The sequence below is a fragment of the Rattus norvegicus genome, chromosome 2, assembly GCF_021556685.1.
Source record: "Rattus norvegicus strain SHRSP/BbbUtx chromosome 2, alternate assembly SHRSP_T2T, whole genome shotgun sequence".
Classification (NCBI taxonomy): domain Eukaryota; kingdom Metazoa; phylum Chordata; class Mammalia; order Rodentia; family Muridae; genus Rattus; species Rattus norvegicus.
The window spans coordinates 36,352,692-36,378,716 of NC_141535.1; the positions used below are offsets into that span (position 1 = coordinate 36,352,692).

Here is a 26,025-nt window from a genome sequence, read left to right on the forward strand (position 1 = left end):
AGGATCTCCAAGGCCCAAGGCCGGCCTCAGCATGGAGCCAAGGTGACCTTGAAGTCTGGGTCCATTTCTTGAGGGTGGAATTACAGGCATGAGTCAATATACAGGGGCTTTGAAGACGTTTTTGTTTCGTTTGCTTGTTTTTAATGAGGAACAAGTATGAGCTATCTAGTAACTGGGTCTACGGTTAGAAGCAATTTCTCAAAAAGTACACTGCACCAGAGAAGAGTGGGTCCGTTAAAGTGAAAGAATGTAAATTATTTTGTGTGTTTGACATCAGCTCTCCGTGGTTATTTGTGCTAAAGGAGAGTGTTCTAAAGTCTCATGGCCAAAGTCTTCACCAAACATCACAGGGAGCATTTGTTCACATCATAACAATAGAGGTTACTGCAATCCTTTACGGGTAGGAAAAAAAATCTTTTTGTGTTGTTGAAGAAAAAATATCTTTCCCCAGGGGTTAAGTTGTTCGAAGCCAGTTCCAGTTTATCCAGGGCATTGGAAAATATAAGCACCAAGGGCCAAAAATAAAATCTGGGGTAGGAAAGGAAAAACTGATTCATGAATTACTCCATTTATAGTGATGAAGGACTATGTGTGACCAAGGACAGGAGACAAATGCATCTTCATGTCAAAAGCAGAATGTCTTCTCATTTGTAGTATTTGATCAATATAAAAATTAATCATTCTCGTAACGCATCCAGTGCTCTGTGCTACATATTTTTGCATAAATCATTTCATCTAGCTCTATAATAAGCACGTGTGGTCTATGCTGCCATTCCCGTTTTGCAGATGGGGCTATAAAGCTCAAAGTTGAGCATCCGTTAGGAAGCAGAGCCAGCCGGAGGTGAAAGCAAGGCACCCGTGCAATAGCCAGCAACTTGAGAAAAGCATACCAGCAAGTCCTGCCTTCCCTGGGGTAACATGCCATCCTCCATTTTGGAATAAGCCAATTCTGCCTGTACCTTTAAAATCTGGCTTCCTGACATGCATGACAGGGGCTTAGCATAGCTGTCCTCTGAGAGGCTCCACCCAGCAACTGACTGAAACAGATGCAGAGACCCACAGACAAACATTGGATGGAACTAGAGGAGTCTTGAGGATGAGGTGTGGGAAGGATTGAGAGGCCTGAAGGGGATAGGAACTCTACAGGAAGACCTGCAAAGACAACTAACCTGAAATCTTGGCAGCTCTGAGAAAATGAACCACGGACTCAATAGCATACTTGGGCTGGACTTAGCCATCTGCTTCCACACATATGTAATAGATACGCAGTTTGGTCTTTATGACTGTCCTCTAACCATTGGATCAGGGGTAGTCCCTGGCTCTGTTGCCTGCCTGTGGCTCCTGTTCCCTATCTGGGCTGCCTTTGCTGTTGTCAGTGGAAAAGGATGTGCCCACTCTTGCAGTGGCTTGATGTGCCGGGGTAGGTTGATACACAGGAGGGGCCCCCTTCTTAGAGGAGAACATGAGCCGGGTATGAGTGCAGAAGCTGTATGAGAGAGGGTTAGGAGGAGAGGATGGCTCTTATCAGAATGTAAACTGAATGAATGAATGAATGAATGAATGAATAAATAAATAAATAAATAAATAAATAAATAAATAAATAAATGGAAAAAGAAAGCAAAAAAGTCTGGCTTCCTGGAATGTTCGGAAAAGGAACAGAGAAGAGAGCCTTGACCCCTTTAGGTAGAGCTAGAACAAACCTTGGTGCAGGGGATGCATGTTCCCTCCATGCAGGGTTTCTGTCTTGTGTATTTGGGCTGCTATGGCGGTTTCAAACCTATAGAGGTGATAGTCACTTCTCACTTGTAAAGGTTTTCCACTGGGATGCAGAAGGGAGAAATGCACCAAGATGTTCATGCTGGGGTTGCAGAGTGGATCACGTCTATAATTCATTTGGTCAGATTTTCTGGAGAAAAATCAGAGCCCCGAGTGAGATGGCAAGAAGGGCGAGGCTGTGCCAGACACAGGGAGAAGGCAAAAGGAGGAAGTGGAGAAGAAAGAAGTTTCTAGACAAAACTGATAGATGCAGGGAGCGGGAGAACAGAGCTGCGATTGCTACCAGCTTGTGGGAGCCATGTGTGTTGGGGGTGGCTGATTAAACCAAGGGACATTTGGAATGCTGTGAACCTTATATACTGTTTCATCTCCTTACTCAGAAGGGAAGGCCAGTCTATGTGGAAGGAGGAAAGAATCCCTACCGGCCTTCCATGTCTCTTCATGGATTTGTGTAGACTTGACCCAGCTACTTCCAAAGGACTTCTGAGTCTACATCCTTGTCACCAGCAATTGGAACTCCTACCTCTACAAGGGACATGGCAGGGGAACAGACGAAAATCAAATGTGCAGAGGCACGAGAACCCCAGGCTGTCTGTCAAGAGGCAAAGGGAGCAGAGGCATAACCTTGTAATGAAGTGCTCGAAAGATTGTTAAGACATCCCAGCTACGAGATAAATCTTCATCTCGCCAATGTGATTGCCTGGCTCCCAGGCAGACAATACTCAAGGTGAACGGCCCCTTGTCTGAACAAAGCAATTGTGCCCTGAGAAAGAACAATTTCCCTGCATGTTGCGGAGGAAGTTAAAATTGGCACTTTGGAGAAGGGATTAAAAGTGCCTGTCACACACATTCCCATAGCCTGCCTCGTACCTGAGCTCTCAAAGCCTACCAGTCTGGAGAGTTTTACTGTTCCAGTGTAATCCCACACTTCAAACTGTTGACAGGACTGCAAATCTGCCTGGAAATGGGAGTGTCCTGGCTTCACCTGGCTTATACAGAAACCCAGACACATGCTGCCACAACCGGAGCTAGAGATTCAGAAATCTCTCTGGAAACTCGGAGCCGCTGACACCTAACAGAGCGGACAGTGAACTTGAACAGGCATTGCAACACCAGAGTAAAGAAGAGCTGTGCTTTAAGCCTAATGAGTTGCTGAATGCTGCACAAGGTATGTGAAGACTCTGGCAATCACTGTCCAGGGCTGTTTGTATTATACTAGTACAAAAGAGAGAGGTCCGGAAATGTCTTATTGACTGTAAGATGTGACTTCAAAAATCAGGACAGATCTGGGAAGAAGAGGGCTTGGGGTATGAAATGAATGGTGTTTAACAAAATGGCCCTCATGTTCTTTTGCTGCACACCTGTTCCTGAAGGGTCTGACCATGAGAGGGCAGGGAGTGAGACATGAACAAAGACCTTCTCAGGATCCCGGAAGAGAACTTCACATTGGAAATCCTGGGCATCACTTTTGTAGTCTTCTTTCTGGGTCAACAGGAAGGGCTGAGTAGCCAGGGCAGATAGTGCAATGTGAAGAACTTGGAGCTGCCTTTGTTCAGAAGGCCAAAGGGTCATTTCCCTACTCTCTAGAAGTGATGGATGACTGAAGAAGCCTGGCACCCACACTTATTATTAAAAAGATCATGAGGTAATTGGATTCACTATGCACATTAAACTCTAAGATACATTCTTTTTTAAAAAAAGGTTACTTTATTTTATGCTTAATGTCCTCAGAAGCAAGAATCCAGTATCAGATCCCCTGGAACTAGGGTTGCAGATGGATGTTAACTGCTATATGGGTGCTAGGAAATAAACCCAGGTCAAGAGCACTTAACCACTATGGCAACCCTATAGCCTGAAAATCTTCAAATCATCTTCTTCTTCTTCTTCTTCTTCTTCTTCTTCTTCTTCTTCTTCTTCTTCTTCTTCTTCTTCTTCTTCTTCTTCTTCTTCTTCTTCTCCTTCTCTTCCTCCTCCTTCTTCTCCTTCTCCTCCTCTTCCTCCTCCTTCTTCTTTTACAATATATTTTGATCATATCCTTTCCCCTCCCCAACACCCTCCCAGATCTTCCCAACATCTACCATACAACTTCATGTTCTATTTATCATTCAAACAAAACAAAAAAACCATGAAAACAAATCCAAAACCAGGAAAACACCAAATTATAAAAAACACACATACCATCACCACCACCACCACCACCACAATAACAACAACAACAACAAAACAATGAAACAATAAACATGGAGTCAGTTTTGTGTTACTCAATGACTCCTGATCATGAGGCCTGTCCTGTAGGGTAATTGATATACTCAGTGTCACTCCATTGAAGGAAACTGGATTTTCACTCATCTATCTGATAATAATTGTAAGTATCTTCTTGGGTAGGAATGGGACTTTGTGTCCACCTCCCTTCTTTGCTCTGGAGTTTTGTCTGGCTTGAATTCGTGTAGGTCTTGTAAATGCTGTCACAGTCTCCATGTGACCGCTTATTTCCTTGGAGACATCCACCACTTCTTGCTCTGTCAAACTTCCACCTGCCCTTTTGTATAGATCTCGGAGCCTTGAGGGAGGGGTTTGATAAAGACATTTAGGATGTACTGCTCCATGGTCTCTTATTTTCTACACATTGTCCAGTTCTGGGCTTCTTTGTTAATTGCCATCTACTCCAAGAAGAAACTTCTTTGATGAGTGCTAAGAAATTCTGTGCTCTATGGGTATAGAAATATATATTTATGAGTCATTTTATTACTATATACATTTGATAAAATAATGGTAGAGCCCATCACCTATGTATTCTCAGGATCATTAACAGTGTCAGGCATGGGTTTCATCTCATGTAGTAGGCTTGAAGATAGCATTTACATGTGATTAGCTACTCCCATAATGTCTGTGCCACTGTTGCACAAGTATTTCTTGCAGGCAGGTTACTGCAATAGACTGTAGAGTTCATAGCTGGGTGAAATTGATGATTACTTTTCTCTTCTGGTAGTGTGTATATAGTACCTTCAACACTATGAACACTATTCAGAACTATTCAGAAAGGATGAAGTTTCTAGTTGGGCACCAGCTCAATTTCTCCTGTTTGATTACATAGCAAGTATTGTCTTTGGAAAAGCTCAGAGCCACTTTCTCCATACCTATTTAATTTAGTACCTGAAGTCTTAGCTAGAGCAATATGACAACTGAAGTAGAGTGAGGAGATACAAACAGGAAAGGAAGTATTCAAAAGTATATTTATTTGCAGATGACATCATTTTATACATAAAAAATGTAAGGGATGGGGGCTGATGTTAAGGTCCTGTTCTCCAACTGGTTCTTGATCTATTAATAAAGACACTAGTGACCAATTTCTGAGCAGAACAGGTAGGACTTCCTGGTCCCCGCAGGCAAGTTAGCAGATGAGAGAGGGAGAGAGACAGAAAGACAGAGAGAAAGAGAGAGAGAGAGAGAGAGAGAGAGAGAGAGAGAGAGAGAGAAGACAGAGAGACAGAGACAGAGAGACAGAGACAGAGAAAGAGCAGAGGAGTTTTTACCATGCTTCAGAGGGAGAAAAGCCAACCAGCCATGTGATATCTCAGACCGACCAGCCAAAGCCCACTTCTACAGGTGGGAGGTTGGGTATTGAACTGGGACTCAAGGTAGCTCAACAACTGAAGCTAGGGCAGGTTGAGAGGTGATGATCTACGAGTATCAGGAAGGGCATGCTGGCTTCTGTAGATTAGTAGTGCCCAGGAATTCAGCTTGAAATCGAACAGTGTGTGTGTGTGTATGTGTGTGTGTGTGTGTGTGTGTGTGTGTGTGTGTGTGTGTGTGTGTGTGTGTTTCATCTGTGGATTCAATATTCTTTGGGCCAGGATTGGTAGTATGGTCTCCTGAAGTTTAGGCGGGGTTGCAAAAGCTACACGTAACAAAATACACTAAAAATTACATCAGGAAACTTCTACAGCTAATGAACATTTTTCAACAAAATAGCAGGATACAAAATTAACACACAAAAATAAGTAACCTTCATATGTACAAAAAACAGAGAAAGAAGTCAGGAAAATAGTTACCTTTCAGAATAGCTTAAAAATATACATCTTGGAATAACTCTAACCAAGCACGTGAAAGACTTGCATAAAAAAAACTTTAAGGCAATGAACAGATAATTGCAGAAGACACGTGGAGTGCCTCATCAGAATTCAACACAATTCTTCACAGAAATTGAAAAATGAAATCTTTAATTTTCATTTATTTATTTTTCTGTAGACTATGCTGACCTCAAACTCACAAAGATCCACCTGCCTCTGCTCCTGAATGCTGGAGCTAAAGGATTGTGCCACCATGCCCAGCCAACTTCTCTCTTTCTCTCTCTCTCTCTCTCTCTCTCTCTCTCTCTCTCTCTCTGTCTCTCAAATATATCAGGATCAATGGAAAAGAACGGAAAACCTGACCATATCGCCACATATTATGAATACCTGATTTTTTTTTTTTACAAAAAAAACAAAACTGCACACCAGAGAAAAAGCAGCACCTTCAACAAATGGTGCTAGTCAAACTGGATGGCAACATGCAGAAGGATGAAAATAGATCTATATCTGCCCTCAGGCATAAAACTCAACTCCAAATTCATCGAAGATCTCAGCAGAAGGCCAGATATCCTGAATCTAATAGGAGAGAAAATAGGGAAGTGGGCTTAAACTCATTGGCACGGGAAAGGATTTGATGAACTGGACCCCAGTAGTGCAGCCATTAAGACTGACAATAAATAGGACCCCAAGGAGTAAAAAGCTCTGTCTAGCAAAGGACACCATCATTTGAGTGAGAACACAGCCTACAGAATGGGAAAAACATTTACCAGTTACACATCTTGCAAAAGATTATTATCTGTAATACACTAAGAACCCAAAACTAAACATCAAGGAAACAAACAAAGCAGTTGGAAATGGGGTCTAGAATGAAAGAGAGAATCTTCGAAGAGGAAATACAGGTGCCGGAGAAATTCTTTAAAAATGTTCAACATCTTTAGTCATCGGAAAAAAATGCAAATTAAAACTACTTCGAGATTCTGTCTCGCCCCAGTCAGAATGGCCAAGATTAATAAAAACAAATGACAACAGAAGCTGGCAACAATTTAGGGAAAGAGAAACACACTTATTCGTTGCAGGTGGGAATGCAAACTGGTAGAGCCCGGATGGAAATCTCTGTAGAGGCTCCTTAGGAAGCTGAGAATGCATCTACCACAAGGTCCAGCTCTACATTCTAGGGCATGTGCTACAGAGATATTCACTCATCCATGTTCAGTGTTGCTTTACAGCCAGAGGTTGCAGACAGTCTAGTTGTCCATCAGCTGAGGCACAGATGATGAAAATGTGGTACATTTATACAAGGGAATATTATTTATCCGTTAAGAAAAACAAAATTGTGATAAATGGATGGAGCTAGAAACAATCATCCTCAGTGACGTAAGAAGACAAATGCTGTGTGGCTTCTCACATACGTGTATGTCGTATTTTAAGTTTTAGATGTGTGTGTTTTCGCTTAGTATATCCACAGTGGTTAGGTAACTCGTAAGGGACCGGGAGGGAGGAGATGATCTTCCAAGGATGGGGAAATAGAATATAGTGTTATAAAGAGGGAACGAGAATGAGATTAGATGAGGAAGAGGATGTGAGGTCAAGGCAAAGAATGAAGAAGATATGAAGAAGAATACTAACACTTTGTGAAAAGCCTTTAGAAACCCACTACTCTAGAAGCTTCCTGAGTTGTATAAAATAATTTAAATGGAGTTGCGATATAAAGGGGGAGACAATGCCCCAATTAGATTTCCTACACTACCAAGTAAAACCCAAGTACCAAAGATGAGTTACATCTTATTGAGTCATTGGTCGAAAGACTCCCTTAATCTTTCCCTAAAACACTGTAGGTTATTTCCAGTGCTCTTGATTGCCCTCTGCAATATGACAATCAGATTCGTTTGTAATGAAAGTTAAACAGAGAGGCTAGATTTACAGAACCTGGGTTAGACTCTCTTGATCTCCACTAAAACATACCACGACCCCAGGTACATTACTTAACATCTCTTCACTCATATGGTTAAGTAGGGACAATAAGAATGTCTATATCAGTTGATTACTATGAGGATGGATTGAGAGACTCCACTTATGCCCATGTTGTGTATAATATGTGTATATTCCATGTGTATAATATGAATAATGGTTACCACAATAACAAGGACTCTATCATGTCACCTCGGGTCCCTTTCTAAAGTCCATCCCAATATAATTTTACACTGTAAAATATTCTGTGGGTGTGGGGGTCAGCTGCCACCTTTGATGGATTATGAAATGCCTACAGTATCAAGGAGACACATTTTGGGGAATGTCTGTGTGAGTGCTCCTGGGATTGCCTAAGAGGGTAAAGGCTGTCCTGAATTTGAGTGGAATCATCCCAATGATAAGAGTCTTAGAATGATTAAAGCATGAATTGGCATCTCCTTGTTCTGGGCTATTCACATCTGCCAAGAAATAAGCAAGGTCCCGTTGCTATGGTTGAGACCCTCCTGAGGCCATGATTTTCCCCTCATGGTAGACTATATATTCAAACCATGAGCCACAGCAAATTTTCTCCATAAATTCATGCTTGTTGGGTATTTAGCCACAGTAGGGAGAGAGATAGCTGACACACTGATTTATTCCAGTGTCCCATTTCTTTAGAATTATCCTCCACTCTATAACCTGTATACTGTTATGGGTCTTTCCTTCCAAAACAGTCTTGCCAGACCCCGCATTACAGAGATCTTCACCTTAGGGATTCCCGTGGAAACCCAATACTATCCAAAACCTTGAGTCAGATCCTGCCCATAGTTCAGGGGCAGCTGTACCACCCTGGTGCATAGCTGGGATCCAGAGGTGGCCCAGGAAAATGGCTGTAAATAGAACAGCAGGACAGCCCTGCTATGCAGACCTCTGTTGCAGAGCCTCCCTCAAAGACCGGTATTGTCAGGAAGGTTTGGAGGCTAAGCTGATTTCTAGAGAGACAGGGACACAATGGGATGAAACAGGCTGCCTACTGTTCCACTGACCTTTATTAAGCACACAGAGGTTTTGTATAAAATCACACACTCACACCACTAGGATGAATTCTCCTAACCAGGTAAAGGCCAACACAGATTGGTCTATTCATAAAAGATTGCCCTTTCTTTAACTACCGGAGAGGTTTATAGGAAGAGGCTCGGTTTCACCCATAAAGCTAGGATTTACTTTATACGGGCTGTCAACAGGCATCAATTAAGCAATGGAAGAAGGAATGTGTCATCACTCGGATCCCGGTGCTCTAGCTAAGAGCACAGCTGCTCTGACCCCTTTCCTGCTGTAGGGACCACCTCTCAAGGGCTTAGTTAATTTTCCAGCGAGAGGGGATATTCTGATCTATTTTTTAAGATTTATTTTTATTTTTAAGTGCGCGCACGTATGTGTGTCTGAGTGTGGGATGTACTGGTGATCGCGGATACCTGGGAAAGACAGGAAAAGTCTGAAAACTGAGTGCAGGTCCTCTGCAAAAGCAGCAGGTGTTATTTAGTGCTGAGTCTCCTCTCCAGTCCCTGGGCTTCCTGATTAGAACTTGTGCGCGAAAAAATTATGGTATTTATTTTGTCCTTTCATTCCCTATATTCTTCTTCAGTGTTTGTATGCTGAGGGTGTAGCTAAAGCCGAGATTTTAGGGTTAAATTCTAAAATAAGCTGCGTTCAAGGAGAAGAGAAAGACTTTGCTACACAATTAACTGTCTGCCTGCCGGAGTAGCACTCAGAAACGCCACAGAGCTGACAGATTACAGCCTCTGAACATCCAGGGTGAAGTCCATCCTACTGTGGACCGGGCTACAGGGCGGCTAAGCCCACCACCTGCCCTTCCCCTGCACCTTACCCCAGCACCCTCTCTCCCCTCTGCACTCACCCAGGAGGCCTCTGTAAAGAAGATCACATAAGCAGCTAGAGGCCATGATACCCTGCTTCAATAAAAGGTTCACTCCGGGTTCATGACTGCACCCTCCCTCATCCCGGGGCTCTGGTGAGAATGAAAGCAATCTCTTAGTTTCCAGGTATGCCTTCTGTAGATGTGGGTTCTGTCATTCATCGGCAGCCGTTCATAGCGGGGTTTAGGATGTGATATGAAGGGAAGAGGATGCAACAAAGAAAGAATAGGCTTCCTGCTGCTCTCCTGACATTTATTCAATTGGAGTGGGGGGTGTGTTTATATCAACCCACAACAGCTGTTCCCAAACAGCCAAGAAGCAAAAGGACAGATGAAGTGAGGATGGGAGTGGGAGAAGCCTGGGCCTAAGATACTTGATTCTGCGCCCCCCCCCACACACACACACAGAAAGAAAGACAGAGAGAGAGAGAGAGATAGAGACAGAGAGGTAGAGAACTACTATTTCAGTTATTAAGTTATTAAACATGTGATTTGGTCGAGTTTTAGTAATCAAAGATATGAATCATATAAATGGTCGACTTTGGCTTCCTCAAGTAAAAGGAGCTGGCAAAAGTGCTGTGTTGACAGCTTTGCAGGTAGAAATATGCAGCAAGCAGCTGGTCCTGGGGGTCCCTGCACAGTGTTTGTAGCTTGCATCGCTGTCTGTGGTACGGCGCGGGTGTGCTGACACCTCTGTTTCGGTTGGTAAAATATTTGGGTGCCACTTAAAACTTGGCAGCCTCCCCATCACCACACTCCTATACACTGTATGTGCACAGGTGTGCATGCATTGTTCGGGTGAGTGTATACGGGAACGAATGCATTGTTCGGGTGAGTGTATACAGGAATGCATGCATTGTTCGGGTGAGTGTATACAGGAATGCATGCATTTATATACACATGCACATGGAGGCTGGAGGTGGGTGCAGTATATCTTCCTCAAATGCTTCCTATCTAATTTGGGGGCTACAGAGACTCTCACTGAATCCAGAACTTACTGAGCTAGATGGTTAGCCAGTAAGCCTCAGAGGTCCGCTGTCTCTATCCTGTTGGCACGGGGATTACAGATGCTCCACTCTGTTCCATTTCTTATGTGAGTGTTGAAGATAAGAACTCTAGTCTTCCGTTCTCATAGTGAGCACTTTACCAACTGAGCCATCTCCCAGCCCCCATAGCATTTTCTACTCTTTGCTGTGTGTTCCATACACGCAAACTATATAGTATACAAACTATATAATATATACAGACAAACCATATAGATTCTTACTGTGGGCTTCTGTGGCCATTTGCCCTTTGTTGGAAGGGAGTCTGGTGGTCAGGTGGTCAAGCCTACACTTGGTAGGTCTCTTCCAATTCCTGAAGGTCAAGCTCAAGAGTGACCGGAGGTGATGGGGAAGCACACACTGCTGTGGGTGAGAATGGAATTTGAATTTTAAACAAGTTCTCAGTGCTGCTGTTGCTGGTCACTGTACACTACACAGCCTCAGAGAAAGCCCAGAAAAGCTCATCTGTGATTTCAGAACATAAGTCCCTGGTGCCTCTGGTATCCCGGGGGGAACTGAAAGGCAGATTGAATCTGGACCTATCCCCGGGGCCCACAGCTGACAACAATGTATCTATTCTCTATAAAGAAGACAGAAACATTTAAGATGGATGCCTGTTCACGGACTGTTGCGGTAAAAATAAAAAAGTGGCGGAACCGGTTCCCGTGAGCTCTCCCTCTGAGTGCGCGGATCCTCAGACATGCACTCTGGCTATGTCTCTGCCAGCGGCTTTCACACACTGTCCCTTTGGTGGATTGTTACCACACCTGACACAAACATCACATCCCAAGGGCCATTTTAGCATGGCAACACGCCACGCTAGCCCCGGGCACTCTACAGCCTAGCACGGCTTCCAGAGCTGAGACAGGCTGTCTCTCTGCCCGCCAGGAACTTTGCTCACATCCCCTGTAGCCCGGTAAAATCAAAGCTCTAGAAACTTGTAATTTAACAAATAGATTTATATGTTAAATCCTCAGTCCACAATACATCCACACAATAAGTTCACTGCCAATAAAGATAGAAACCGCCCACCTAGACAAGATGCAATTGACCTAGTCCACCGGACTCTGAATCATCCTGCTCTGTCATCTCCATCTCTCTCTTCCTCCTCCTCCTCTCTCCTTCCTAGGCTTTTTCTTTACCTACCCTTCCTTCACATCCACTGATAGACTTCACCTTATCCTGGACCTGCCTTGCTGCATAATGACGTCATCCTGCAATGGACCCTGGTTTACAGCGACACCAGCCTGGAACATGTACAAGTCAAATAGATCCAGAGTCCCCCGTGGGCCATGTAGACCAACAAGGAAGCTTCACGTGAGGTGGGCAATTCTGTCCCCACTTTATCTTCAGAGGGTAAGGAATGAATGTAGTTCCTCCCTGTATCCAGGATGGTTGAAATTACTAAGAGCAGAAGACAACAGGAGACAAGCACGCAGGCGCGCGAGTGTACGATATTCTTTCCACTGGAACATTTCTCAGGTAATAGAAGCTGTGGACCCCCTAATGAAGCAGGCAGCTCACGTCACAGGCATCATCGCCTCTAAACTTAGAGGCCATTCTTACTTTTACTTTTGTTCCATAATCATTAACTATTTCTCATTGAAGTACATAACTAAATACATATTTAAACAAATAAGTAATTGGGGCTAGAAAGATGACTCAGCAGTTGAGAGCACATGCACTTCTACAGAGGACCAGGATTCAATTCCCAGCACCCACACAGTGGCTTAGAACCATATACAACTCCAGTTCTAGGGGATCCAGTACCTCTTCTGATCTCCTCAGGTACTCTACACATGCACATAGTACACTTACTCATGTGCAGGCAAAAACCGATACACATAAAAATAAGTAAATATAAAAGTAAGACAAGACGAAATCCCTCAGAGTCCCTGCGCATTCCACAGGACTGAATTCCACAACCGGCTTGAAATGTGGGTGTTCTCATGCTGACTCAGGGCTGCACTCTCCCATGTCAGCCTTGCAGAACCAGAACATGCTTTATCAACATTGCAACACATCGAAGAGCTTTGAGGTTGCAAAAGCAAATGCTAATCTCATCATGTACCAAGCACTGAGCAGCCTAGCCTGGGTTCTAAGCCAGTCCCGCCGGGAGCCAGCCGTGTGGCCTTGGACAGGGCATTTCATCTTTCTGGACCCCACCCTTTCTTATCTCTTTCACATGGGCAGTTCCCTTGACCTGCCGGAAGATGGCTGTTTTTCAAGGCTGCTAGATTCCATTGTTGGTCAGCTCAGGGAGTCAAAAGATTCCTCTGTAATTTATACCCATGTCTGCCCCCCCTTATCGTCCATTCGCTTTCACTAATTATGCCCTCTGGAAAAACACAGATAAGCCTTCCACTCTTTACATACTTGAAAAGAGCTGTCAAGGTCCCTTTAAATCTCTTTTGGGGGTGTGTCTGGAGTCTCTTCCTCCCTCGCTGTTTCTCATAGCAGATTACCCTAAAAGCACACCATAACTCTGGGCAAACAGGATATGATCAATACATATAAGTTAAATGAATGGATGGATGGATGCATGGATGCATGGATGGATGGATGGATGGATAGATGGATGCATGGATGGATGCATGGATGGATGGATGCATGGATGGATACATGGATGGATGGATGGATGGATGCATGGATGTATGGATGCATGGATGCATGGATGCATGGATGCATGGATGTATGGATGCATGGATGCATGGATGTATGTATGTATGATTGGATGGATGAAGCTAGGTATGATGACATACACATATAATTACTACATTCAAAACACTAAGGCAGGAAGATTGCCTTAAGATCTCAGGGCCAGTACAGGCTACGTGGTGAGCTCCAGGTCAGCCTGAACCACACTGTGAGCCCCTGTCTCAGAAGAACAGCCGCAAGAACATAGATGATACATAGAAAGAACAACCTTTAACTCTATCGGTTCCCCATCATTCTTTTTATCGAGATATCTGCCTGTCTCAGTACACCTTCGATGGTGGTCAAGTTCACATGTTACATCTTCAACTATCTCTGAGTAAGTCTAATGTCATGTACAGCACAGAGATCTGTGGTCATGGGAAAGACTTACTGACAGTGATGACAGGAGCTGAGTGTGACAGCCGAGTCATTTGCATCAGCCAGCTAGTGAGTGGGGCCAGAGGACTGACCAGAATTCCAAAGCTCTGGTTGACTTTTGCTGCACAGGTAATTCATAGTGCAAAATGAATGCAATGGCATCAGGAATTCTGGAAATTAACAATGATCTTAGATCATATTCCTCTCTATTTATGAAAGAAGATTTCCCAACAAGACTGACAGAAGACCTGTCAGAGGATCTGGTCTCTACACAATCCTGAGATTTGAGCTTCTGGGGTATTCTGGTCATTTGGTTGATTCGGTTGTTTCTTGTCAACTTGACACAAACCTAGACATATGTAGGAAGAGGGAGTCTTAATTGAGGAAATGTCACTATCAGATTGCTCTCTAGGCGAGTCTAGAGATTTTCTAAACTAATCATTAATGTGGAAGGACCACGCCCACTGTGGGTGGTGCCATCCCTGAGCAGGCTGAGTAACCGGAAGGAGCATTCTGCCACTGCCTCTGCTTCAGTTCCGGTCTCCAGCTTCCTGGTGCGAGTTCCTGCTCTGACTTCTCCCATGATGGAGCACGACCTAAGAGTCGTAAGATGAAATAAACCCTTTCCTCTCCAAGTTGCTTTTGGTAATGGCGTTTCATCACAGCAATGGGTACCTAACTAAAATACCTGGTTCTTCTCAGTTGCATACCACCACCAAACAGAGAGATTCTAAGTATATATTCTTGTATAGCAGCATTCGCCTCCTTTTCTTTTATAACATCTATTACAAAGGGAGGTTTCAGCAGAGGTTGGCTGGCTGCTCCTCTCTGAAGCAAACAAACGAATAGACTCTCATCTGAGTTTTTGAGCCAAGAAACTCCATAACAGTAGATCAGAATTTGCTGCTCAGCTTTAGGCTGAGTCAAGTAGTCTAACTCCTGAACGACAGATGTAGAAACTAAAATACGCATATGGATTTCCTAATTAGATCTGTATGTTGTGCAGATTATGATATTTCTGCTTAATATGAAGGAGATTTCTTGTAAAACCCAGGAAACTAAAATAGAGTAATTGGTGTTTACTTTCCTGAGCACAAACTCAGATACTCTTGAATTGTAAATATCTTTCTAGTACTGAAGCCCTTAGATAGATAAATATTGCCTTTCTCCCTAGATCTGGGTAAATACTGCCAACCCCATTTCTTGTCATTAAACTCTAGGAAATGCTTCCCCCTCTTCTTCTTTCTCTAGGTGTGTGTGTGTGTGTATGTGTGTGTGTGTGTGTGTGTGTACGTGTGTGTGTATATGTGTGTGTATGTGTGTGTATGTGTGTATGTGTGTGTATGTGTGTGTATGTGTGTATGTGTGTGTATGTGTGTGTATGTGTGTGTATATGTGTGTGTATGTGTGTGTATGTGTGTGTATATGTGTGTGTATGTGTGTGTATGTGTGTGTATGTGTGTATGTGTGTATGTGTGTGTATGTATGTGTATGTGTGTGTATGTGTGTATGTGTGTGTATGTATGTGTATGTGTGTATGTGTGTGTATATGTGTGTATGTGTGTGTATGTGTGTGTATGTGTGTGTATGTGTGTGTATGTGTGTGTATGTGTGTGTATGTGTGTGTGTATGTGTGTGTGTATGTGTGTGTATGTGTATGTGTATGTGTGTGTATGTGTGTGTGTGTATGTGTGTGTATGTGTGTGTATGTGTGTGTATGTGTGTGTATGTGTGTGTATGTGTGTGTGTATGTGTGTGTGTATGTGTGTGTATGTGTGCACACACACGCACATGCACCTAGGTTGTAATTTTAGTTCATACTTGAAGGTTTTCTAGTTCTGTATCAACAATGTTGTTAAAATCTGTTTCTTAACATGAGCGATCTTTCATCTATTTTAGCTTTCAAATTATTTATTTTTTCAGATAGACAGTACATGCACATGATAAAAATTTATTTTAAAACATACTTCCCAAAGAGTAAATAGTGTAATATTCTCTCCCACTTCTGATTCCCATCTCTTCCATGGTTCCCAGCCTCTTAATATCCATATAAAGATAAAATAATACTTCTTTCTTCTATAATGCTAGTAGTATACAACACACTTTTCTTGTTTCTTGCCTGTAGATTTATGCCGTTCTCTTTATCCTTGGTATAGAATGCCATTGTAGAGATATGGCCTATTTATGTAATTAGCCCCAGGAACAGTGCACACTTAGATTGCTTCCCATTGCAAAAATGGCTACAATAATAGTGTTGCTTAATTAACATTCCACACCTGCGCAAGTGCATCTTCGGGAGCATTCCTAATGTACAATTACACTCTTCCTTCTAACTGATCCTGCCTAATACATCTCCATAGCGATGATCTGATTTATATCCTACCAACAGTGTGTGAGGGTGCCCGCCTACTCCTACACACTCACTATGCAGAGTTCATTTGTTCCCTATGGCCATGTAACAAATGACTACAACGCTTGACAGCCTAGAACACGTTCTGTCTCATGGTTTCTGTGAGTCGGGAGTTTAAAAGGAGGCTGGCTAGATGAAGCTGGCCAACGATGCAATCGTTTCAAGACTTAAGCCATGTGGAGGGATCAATCCAAAATGTCTCGCTAAAGCAAGTCCTGGCCCGGAGATTCTGTAGTGTCTTCATATCACAACTATTCTTCCCCAGAGAGACAGCAAGCAGGCCTCAGAAGTCAAGACCAGACCCGATTTCAAAAGTCACACCATCGTGTCTGTGACAGTCACTAAGTCCAGCCTGTTCCTCTTGAGGGACAAGGATTGAAAGAATTTATAAATATATTTTAAACTGCCTCAGTAAGCTACCAGCTGCTTTTCTGCCCTTGCTTACATGACGTGTAGAAATGAAATCTAATGTGATTTAAATGGGTGGTTTTCTTACAATAAATGACTGTGAATGTGTTAGCAGCTTTGTTTGGAGTATAGATAGGCAAACATCTATACATATTGATGAGGTTGGATGCTACGTATAACTTGGTCCCATCACCACAATTAAGGTCAAAGCATGTCCAACCCTTCCCAAAGGAGAAAAAGGGTCCCAGTACTTTAACGAGATTAAGAAAAAAAAAAAAAAGAGAAAAGTCAAATTGCCAAATCAGAAATAAGGAGGCAAAGAGATGGTTCAGCAGTTAACACATTAGCTGTCCTTCCAGCACCCATAGCAAGTGACTCCGAAGCCTGTGGCTCCAGCTCCAGGGAGATCTGACACATTCTGGTCTCTAGATGCATTCATACTTGTGATGTACAGTCAAACGCATGCACAGGCAAACACACATGCATGCACACAGGCATGCACACAGGCATGCGCACACGCGCGCACGCGCGCACGCGCGCACACACACACACACACACACACACACACACACCACTAAATAAAGACATTGAAAAGAACGTACAAATCATGAGAATGCTGTATGTGGGATAGCAGAATAGCTGGATAAATGCCTGCACAGATACTGAATGGCAACTGAACGAAAAACTTCAAGTCTAATAACTAAGTCTGGAGTTTGACTTTGTAACCAGAAACTTCCCAACAAAGACCATGCCGGGCCAGTGAACTGTTCGGACTTGTTTTAATGGCTCACTTATCTTCCCTTTCGATCCAGGACCTGTGTTGTTTTTCCTGCAGGGGTCTTGCCATTTGTCTAGGACTGGGCACTGGCACTCCAAGCACTTTTCCTCTTTGTCGGCTTCCTTCGTGGTGGGCTTATTTTTTTTTCATTCCAACTCTATTATGAAATTAAATTTTCAAATGCTGCTGTGTTCTGTAGCACATTAAAGCTTAGTAAGACCTCAGTTCTGAGATCCTGCTCCATAATACATCACTCTTTTATGTATTTTTAGGACACTTCCTTTTCAATCACTCTGATATCTGAGGCATGTTTTAATATAAGGTGTGACGTGGGGACTCGAATCCTCCTTGGTTCTGCAGAAGCTGATGACCTGTAATAACACCAATATCAATTATTCAGTAGTTATTTCCTTCTAACATCTGTTAGGGCGCTCTCAGGAAATCTGAAAGTATTCCAGACATTTCGGACAGAGAGTGACTTGATGCAAAGACATTGGAAGCAAAGAAGGAAAGGAACTTGGTGGCCAGAGAGCTGGGGGGGGGGGGGTGGCCTTGGGGCTCGGCACCAACACGTTGAACTCACTGCTAAGCTACACACACTCATGCACACACACACTCATGCATACACACACACATACACATGCACACACACACATGCACACACACATACATGCATGCACAAACGCACACATACACACACACATGCACACACACATACACATGCACACATACACACACACACTCATGCACGCACGCACACACGCACCTATGCTTGCACGCACTGTACTTTAATGGTACTGCTAAAACCACAATTCCCATGAATCACCACAGTCTACAAGCTGCTGCCACAGGTGCTTCAACTAGAAGAAGCCCCCGTTGGGTGAAAGAAACTCATACCTGGCACTGGGCTTCTTGGGTGATAACTCTGGTGTCTGGGAGAGGCACACTTTCCCCATTACAGGATAACTTCATTCAAACTCTTTATGTGCGCATGCGTGTGTATGTGCATGCCTATGAATACATTCTAAGGAATTTCTGTATTAGGTTTCCACATGGCATTTTCAAAGGTCTTCAGCAGTAGTTATCTCTCCCCACCTCTTTTCTGGACCTGGCATCCCATCTCCACTCCATTTAATCCTTCCTGTTCCACCATTTCCCTTCTCCCTCATGCTATCTATGCTCTATCCCCTTCCCTTGAAATCCCCATCCCAATCTCGCTCCCTCATGAGTTTCCTGACTTATATAGGTGCTTCAGTTTAGAGATACATACCCAGTTAGCACCAAGGAGACTCGGTGAGGGAGGGGGAGCAAGCAAGCATATAAATTTGGGAGACAAAATACACACACACATATACACACACATATATACACACACATATATACATATATATACACACATATATATATGTACACATATATACACACATATACATCACACATATATACATATATACATATATATACATCACACATATACATATATTCGCACACATATATATCACACATACATATATGCACATATATACATCATACATATACATATATTCGCACACATATATATCACACATATATACATATATACACACATACACACATCACACACATACACATCACACATATATACATATATACGCACATATATACATCACACATATATACATATATACACACATATACATCACATATATATACATATATATGCACACATATATACTTCAATACAAATTGCAGCTTCTTCCCCCTGCACTCAGTACCAAGCTCCTCGGTTGCAGAACCTAACTGAGTACGGCTGAGGATAGAATCTGGGAATGCAATGCACTGGCTCCCAGCCCAGGACCTTTGCAACAGAGGAGCGCATGGGAGGCAGGGACAGGGCTAAGTGTCACCATGTAATCAGCCCACCCACTGATGTGAAAGCTATATTTATCACGCAGTTAATTTCTCCGTGCTTGGAGACCTATCTTTGCACTGTTTTTCAAGTCTATTTATCTGTTTAGGTCCAATGTCACGTTGTTTTGAAAATTACATTTTCCTATCTGATAGAGGCAGTCATGTGATATAGATTTCTTTTATTTTTAGAATTTTCCTGAAACCCCAGGATTGTTTGTTTTCCAGATAAACGCTATAATTAAGTTGCCTGATTTTATTGAAAGTGTATTATGGTTTTTGTTTATCTTGGGGGAACTAAGGGTTTTCTGGAGCTGCTACATTAACTTAGTGTCCGTTCACACGTGCCCACCACTGTGGTCATGAGCCGTATTTTCAGGGTTTTGTCTGACCGTCCACAGTTCTTGGTAGGCATATTCTTTACAACGTAAGTGTTTTCTGCATTTGCTTGAGAAACTCTTCCTATTGGAATGAGTTGTATATGGGAGGGTTATTTGTTTCCACGTATGACTTTTGTCCTACTAACTAACTAAAGTGTTAGACTCTAGACAGTATTAAAGTGTTAGTTAACTAGACAGTATTTCAATCTAGTTTTCACTACATTTCTGAGGGAGCCATGACATCTGCTAGTGATTACAACTGTGTGTCTTTACTCCATCTTTTAAACCATGGCATCTTTCCCTTCTCTAATTGTCTTTTGAACACCAACAACCAGGACTTTCCTCAAGAGCAAGAGTGCCCTTCCCCAGCCCCCAGTTTTTAAATAGTTTCTTCCTATCGTTCCCTGTTAAGCATAGAACTAGATCTTGCATAAAAGGTTCATATCTACTGACTCGCATTTTGTGAAGTTTTTTGTTTTTTGTTTTTTTTTTTGTTTTTTTTGGTTCTTTTTTTTCGGAGCTGGGGACCGAACCCAGGGCCTTGTGAGTTTTTTTTTTTTTAAACCAAGAATAGGTGTCGAGTTTTCTCAAAGAGGTTCATGAAGACGGTCATCTGATTTCCCTATCTGATCTACTAATGTGAAAATACATTAGTAAATACAAATATTGAAACATCCTCACCTCGATGGAGTAAATTCCTTTGATCATGAAATATTAATATTTTCATCTGCCTTCTGTTTGCCCATGTTTTATTTAGAGTTGTTTCAGTGCAGGTCGTGAATGAAGTGAGTCTGTAGATTACAGCTCTGTGTGTGCATGTGTGTGTGTGTGTGTGTGTGTGTGTGTGTGTGTGCGCGCGCGCGCACGTGCCGCGCGCACGTGCATCTGGAAGGAATGCTAGCCTGCCCAAGCAGTGTGTCAGGACATGGCTTATTGGCTTGGGGCTAGTAGTAAAGGGGTTTGTATCACTGAGCATTTTTTTTTATTAAATTCTCTATTGTGGAAAAAAAGAATTTCATCTTTTGAACATAAATACTCAATTTAATGTTTGCTCTTAATTTCATTTCATGCTTTTATGTATTGGCAGTTTATTGTTTTGATTTCTGACTGTTCTCAGTAGATTCTAGTCTGTGGCTTGAGGAAACAGGTGGTAGATGAGTCAATAGCTAATGACAGGCTGGCCTATCAGCTCCCAGGAGGAAATAGGAAAGGAATCAGGTAAGAACCCTCCAGAATGAAGGAGAGACATTTCAGTTGAGCCTTCTAGAAGATTCTTTCATGTATGTTACCCATGATTAGGTCGCATTGCCTTAGGATTTAGTTCATACCTGTGAATTACGGAGGAGCCCCCGTAGATGTGTCAATCTCTGACCTCCTTACTACAGTCTCCTGCAGGCACTCAGGTTGGGAGCACACGGAAGCAGGGGCCTCTAAGGGTATGATTTCAGATTCCAGAGGGTCTCATTAAGCAGAAAGTGACCTGCAAGAAAGACAGAGTGGGTACTGTTGTAAGCGTACAAGATCTGTAGTGCAGGCCGGAGTTTCAGTTTCACAATCCACATTCCATATGGTCAGGAATGAGGAACCAGTCCATGAAAAAAACTGTCCTCCATATTGGTTCACAATGCCTTCCCAAGAACAAAGAGGAGCAAGGACAATACATTAACTAGAAAACAACCGGGAGCTACTTTGCTAAGTTTTTGCTGGATAGGATACATATTCATTCTCTCTCTCTCTCTCTCTCTCTCTCTCTCTCTCTCTCTCTCTCTCTCTCTCTCTCTCTCCCTCCCTCCCTCCCTCCCTCCCTCCCTCCCTCTCTCTCTCTCTCTCTCTCTCTCTGGAAGAAAGAAATTGTGTGTGTGTGTGTGTGTGTGTGTGTGTGTGTGTGTGTGTCCCCTATCTGTCTCGACCCCATTTTCTGACACAGGGTCACCCACTACCATTTCAAAAGCCCACTGGCCAGTGAGTTCCCCTTCTCCCCCATTTCACTGTTTTCAACACTGGGATTGCAGTCAAAGCTCTATGCCTTCTGTGTGGGTGCTGGCGATTCACCCTCACACACGGGCAGTGCTCTGTACAGTCCAGAAAATGTTCCATGAGAACCACATTGTTGCTTAAATATGCAACTTTATTAAGTATACAGAGAGCCAAAGGAAACAAGTAGTAGGACTGTAGATAGGTAGATAGATGATAGATAGATGGATGGATAGATATAATATATAGATGATAGATAGATGATAGATAGATATAATATATAGATGATAGATGATAGATAGATAATAGATAGATATAATATATAGATGATAGATAATAGATAGATATAATATATAGATGATAGATAGATGGATGGATAGATATAATATATAGATGATAGATAGATGATAGATAGATATAATATATAGATGATAGATGATAGATAGATAATAGATAGATATAATATATAGATGATAGATAATAGATAGATATAATATATAGATGATAGATAGATAGATAAATGATTGATAGGTATAATATATAGATGATAGATGATAGATAGATAGATAGATAGATAGATAGATAGATAGATAGATAGATAGATAGATATCAGCAAAACTTCATCATATCAGGTACTCAAAACATCCAGCACAAACTGAATGGGAAAGCCCTCTTAAGGTCCTCAACTGGAGTTTCTGGTAGGGTCCTTGGCAGAGCAGTGTCTCCTCTGGTAAGGTTTCCAATAAAAGAACAAATAGCGACAGATAAACATGACGTCAGCAAGTTGGGCACAAATAACACCCAGCAGAAACCCGCTAAGGGAGCGAGGATATCAGCTGAAGTTCCCAGGTAGCTTTCGTTTCATGGCTGAGCATCCAAGGGCTGGACTTTGAGGTTCTCTGTCCCACAGCGGGCACATTTTTGTTAAAGGATTAAAACACTAACCTGTGATGCATCCAGTTCATTCCAGGCTGCTGGAAAGGGCACAACAGTTTTCACCCTTGAGCTGTTTCTGCATCCCATTACAGAGCTGGGAGTGGGCATCCCATCTTCAGACAACCAACCTTGGAAGATACTGGGATAAAATCTTGCGAGTCTGCAACGGGATGAGGACCACGCTTCCATCCAGAGACAGCTCCTCGATGAACTCAGACAGCACACGACCATCTCCCAACATAAAGTACATTACAAGCAGCATGCACTTCGTCCCCTGAGCCATCTCTCAAGCTCATAACTGTTTATTTCTAACGAAGACTAGTGTTTGTTCTTTGTTGGCTTGGCTATGATGCTCAAAGTAAACAGTTTGGAAAACAGGAAAGCAAAACAGGAGGGGAATTTAAAGAAAAACAACAGGTTATTATCAACTATAGCCACACGTCACTGTGGCTATTCAGAAGCTCTCTAAGATCAGTGTCTTGGGCAATTCCCCTTGTGTGGACATCACAGAATATTCTCATGCAAGCCAAGATGCCTACCATGTTACTCTGGAACCACAGCTGTTACCTATTAATCAAAACATCACTGTGCTGTATATCATAGCTTGGTCTCCCACACTACAACAGTAACTCGGAGCATTTTAGAATAGTTTTTGTCTTCTGGGTGGATTAAAACCCCCATCCTTCTAAGTAATATTCCTTGTTTGGAAACCATCATTGTCTAATACTAACACAGCATCCCCTCTTTCTTACTGTTTATACAATTCATCCTTTCCTCCTCTTTCAATGGTCACATACCTTTAATTTAAAGTGTGTTCCCTGGTGTGTCTAAGTAATTTACACTAATCATTGATATGATTGGATTTAAGTCTGTTGTGATATCGTTCATCTTATGTCTGTCCCAGTGGGGTGGTTTTCTTTTTTTTCACCCTGACCTTCCTTTTCTGTCTTCTTTTGAATCATTTGAACATTTTTTTAAATATCCCACTTGGTCTAATAGTATAATAGCAGTATCTCTGAATTAATACTGCTCACTCCGGGGATTATAATATGACTCCTAACCTGTCACAGTCTATTTTGAATTAATATTTATTGCTTTAGTAGTATACAGAAGTCTTACAGCATGCGGATCCTTTCACCCTCCGCACTGACCTCTGAAGACAGTCATTACAGGAATCTGTGTGCATGTATGCATGTGTACGTGTGTGTGAGTGTGTGTGTGTGCATGTGTGTGTGAGTGTGTGTGTGTGAGTGTGTGTGTGCATGTGTGAGTGTGTGTGTATGTGTGTGTGAGTGTGTGTATATGTGTGTGTGTGACTGTGTGCATGTGTGCATGTGTGTGTGTATGTGTGTGTGACTGTGTGTGTGCATGTGTGCATGTGTGCATGTGTGCATGTGTGTGTGTATGTGTGTGTGTGTGTGTGTGTGTGTGCACGTGCATGCTGGAGCACGTTAAAGCTCCAGGCACTGAACCTCCTGTAAAGCAATGGAAGGGCTCACATACTCCTTAACAAACAAAACTAAACACTGTCCTCTATTAGTCAGAGAAGTAATGAAGATACTATCATTCACCTATTACTGGATCATTTTTATAAATTTGAGTGTTTCACGCTTATTAACCTTCCTATCCTATCTAATTCGCTGCTAAGCCAATACAGCAAGCCACTAAGTTCAGATTTATTTTAATTTAAAATTTTCAAATTTTTACTCTTTTCACATAGTTTCTCTGTAGACGATGTCTACCGTTACATGCTAGTACCTTTATCTTCCCTTCCTTAAAAACGCACATTTTTTAAAGTCTTGGGACATCTGAAACCCCGGCTAAGTGAGTTCTTCTTGATGGATTCTTTGGAAGCTGCTCACGTTCCTTGCTCCTCTCTGCGTGGACTAATTTGGAGCGTGCCCTGACAATGTGGCAGTCCCTTTGTAGACTTTAGAGCCCATAGAACGCAAGCAGTCTACAGACCGCTACAGACACTGTTTCACATTTTCCGGGGATAATCTCCATCTGAATTCGGTTTTCAAAGTCCTTCCTTGGCTGTTTTACGTCTGTTCTGCCCATGTACAGTTCAAGGGCCAATCTAAACCTCAGGCAGACGTTAAAGTCTTAGTTCAACATTCGAAGTTTATGCTAGGCTTCCTTGGGTCTCTTGCCTATCCATGGGGCTGCAGAGTCAGCTGAGAACTTCTGCAGGCTCACACAGGAAATTCACTTATATATTATTGAATTTCACTATATATTCTGTTATATTTTCCCAAATTGTATTGGTTAATGTTCTGGTTGGTTGCACTGACACAAGCTAGAGTCATGAGAGAGAAAGGACCCCCAGTTGAGGAAAGGCCTCCATGAGATCCAGCTGTAAGGCATTTTCTCAATTAGTGATCAATGGGGGAGGACCCAGCCCATTGTGGGTGGTGCCATCCCTGGTCTGGTAGCCCTGGACTCTAGAAGAAAGCTGGCAGAGCAAGCCATGAGTAAGCAAGCCAGTAAGCAGCACCCGTTCATGGCCTCTGCATCAGCTCCTGCTTCCAGCTTCCTGCCCTGTGTGAGTTCCTGCCCTGACTTTCTTTGGTGATGAACAACTATGTGGAAGTTTAAGCCAAATAAACCCTTTCCTTCCTAATTTGCATTTTGGTCATAGTGTTTGTTGCAGCAATGGAAACCCTAACTAAGGTATTTTGCTAGAGAATGTGTATGTAGGGGCTAGAGAGATGGTGCAGCGGTTAAAAGCACTTTCTGCTCTCTCAGAGACCTGGTTTTGGTTCCCAGCATCCATGTCAGGTGTCTCACCACCACCTACAACTCCAGCTCCAGAGATCCAACCCTTTCCTGCCTCATGGACAGTGTTCTCATATGCACACAGAGACTTATGGTTAAAAAAAAATAACTCCTTAATCGATTATGAATCTGGGCGTGGCATCATGGCACACAGCTGTAATCCCAGCACTTGGGAGGCAGAGGCAGGCACATCTTTGTGAGTTCAAGTCCACCCTTCTCTACAGAGTGAGTTCCAGGACAGCCAGGGCTACACAGAGGAACCCTGTCTTAAAAAACAAACAAAAAAAAAAAAACAAAGATATGGATCTGTGTTGAGGAAGAAGTTGGCTTTCTTCGTTTGATTGTACTACCAACTATGTAAGATGAATTGAAAATTGCTTCTCTTTCCACTGAATTCGGAAAAAGATCATGGAGTCATAAATGTTTGCAATAAAACAGCCTGTACATGAAGGTTCATTTTGGAGAATTTAAAAATCACTGATTAAATTTCCTCAATAATTACAGAGCTATTTAAATTATATCATGCCACAGTGTACTCTATAAATATGTACAATTATTACCTGTCAATTAAAAACCAGTTTCACTTACTGAGTTGTGATAGTTGTATTTTTGTGGAAATGGGCCATT

The 26,025-nt window shown here is 42.6% G+C and overlaps 1 long non-coding RNA gene across 1 annotated transcript; it reads right to left on the reverse strand.

Moving 5' to 3' along the window:
* Window positions 1-15,744: 15,744 nt before the first annotated feature.
* On the reverse strand, window positions 15,745-22,940 carry LOC147996045 (uncharacterized). Its single transcript, XR_015673859.1, has 3 exons — window positions 22,630-22,940; window positions 21,039-21,190; window positions 15,745-17,814 (listed from the first exon to the last, which is right to left on the reverse strand). It is a non-coding gene; the product is annotated as an uncharacterized LOC147996045 (long non-coding RNA).
* Between the last annotated feature and the right edge of the window lie 3,085 nt (window positions 22,941-26,025).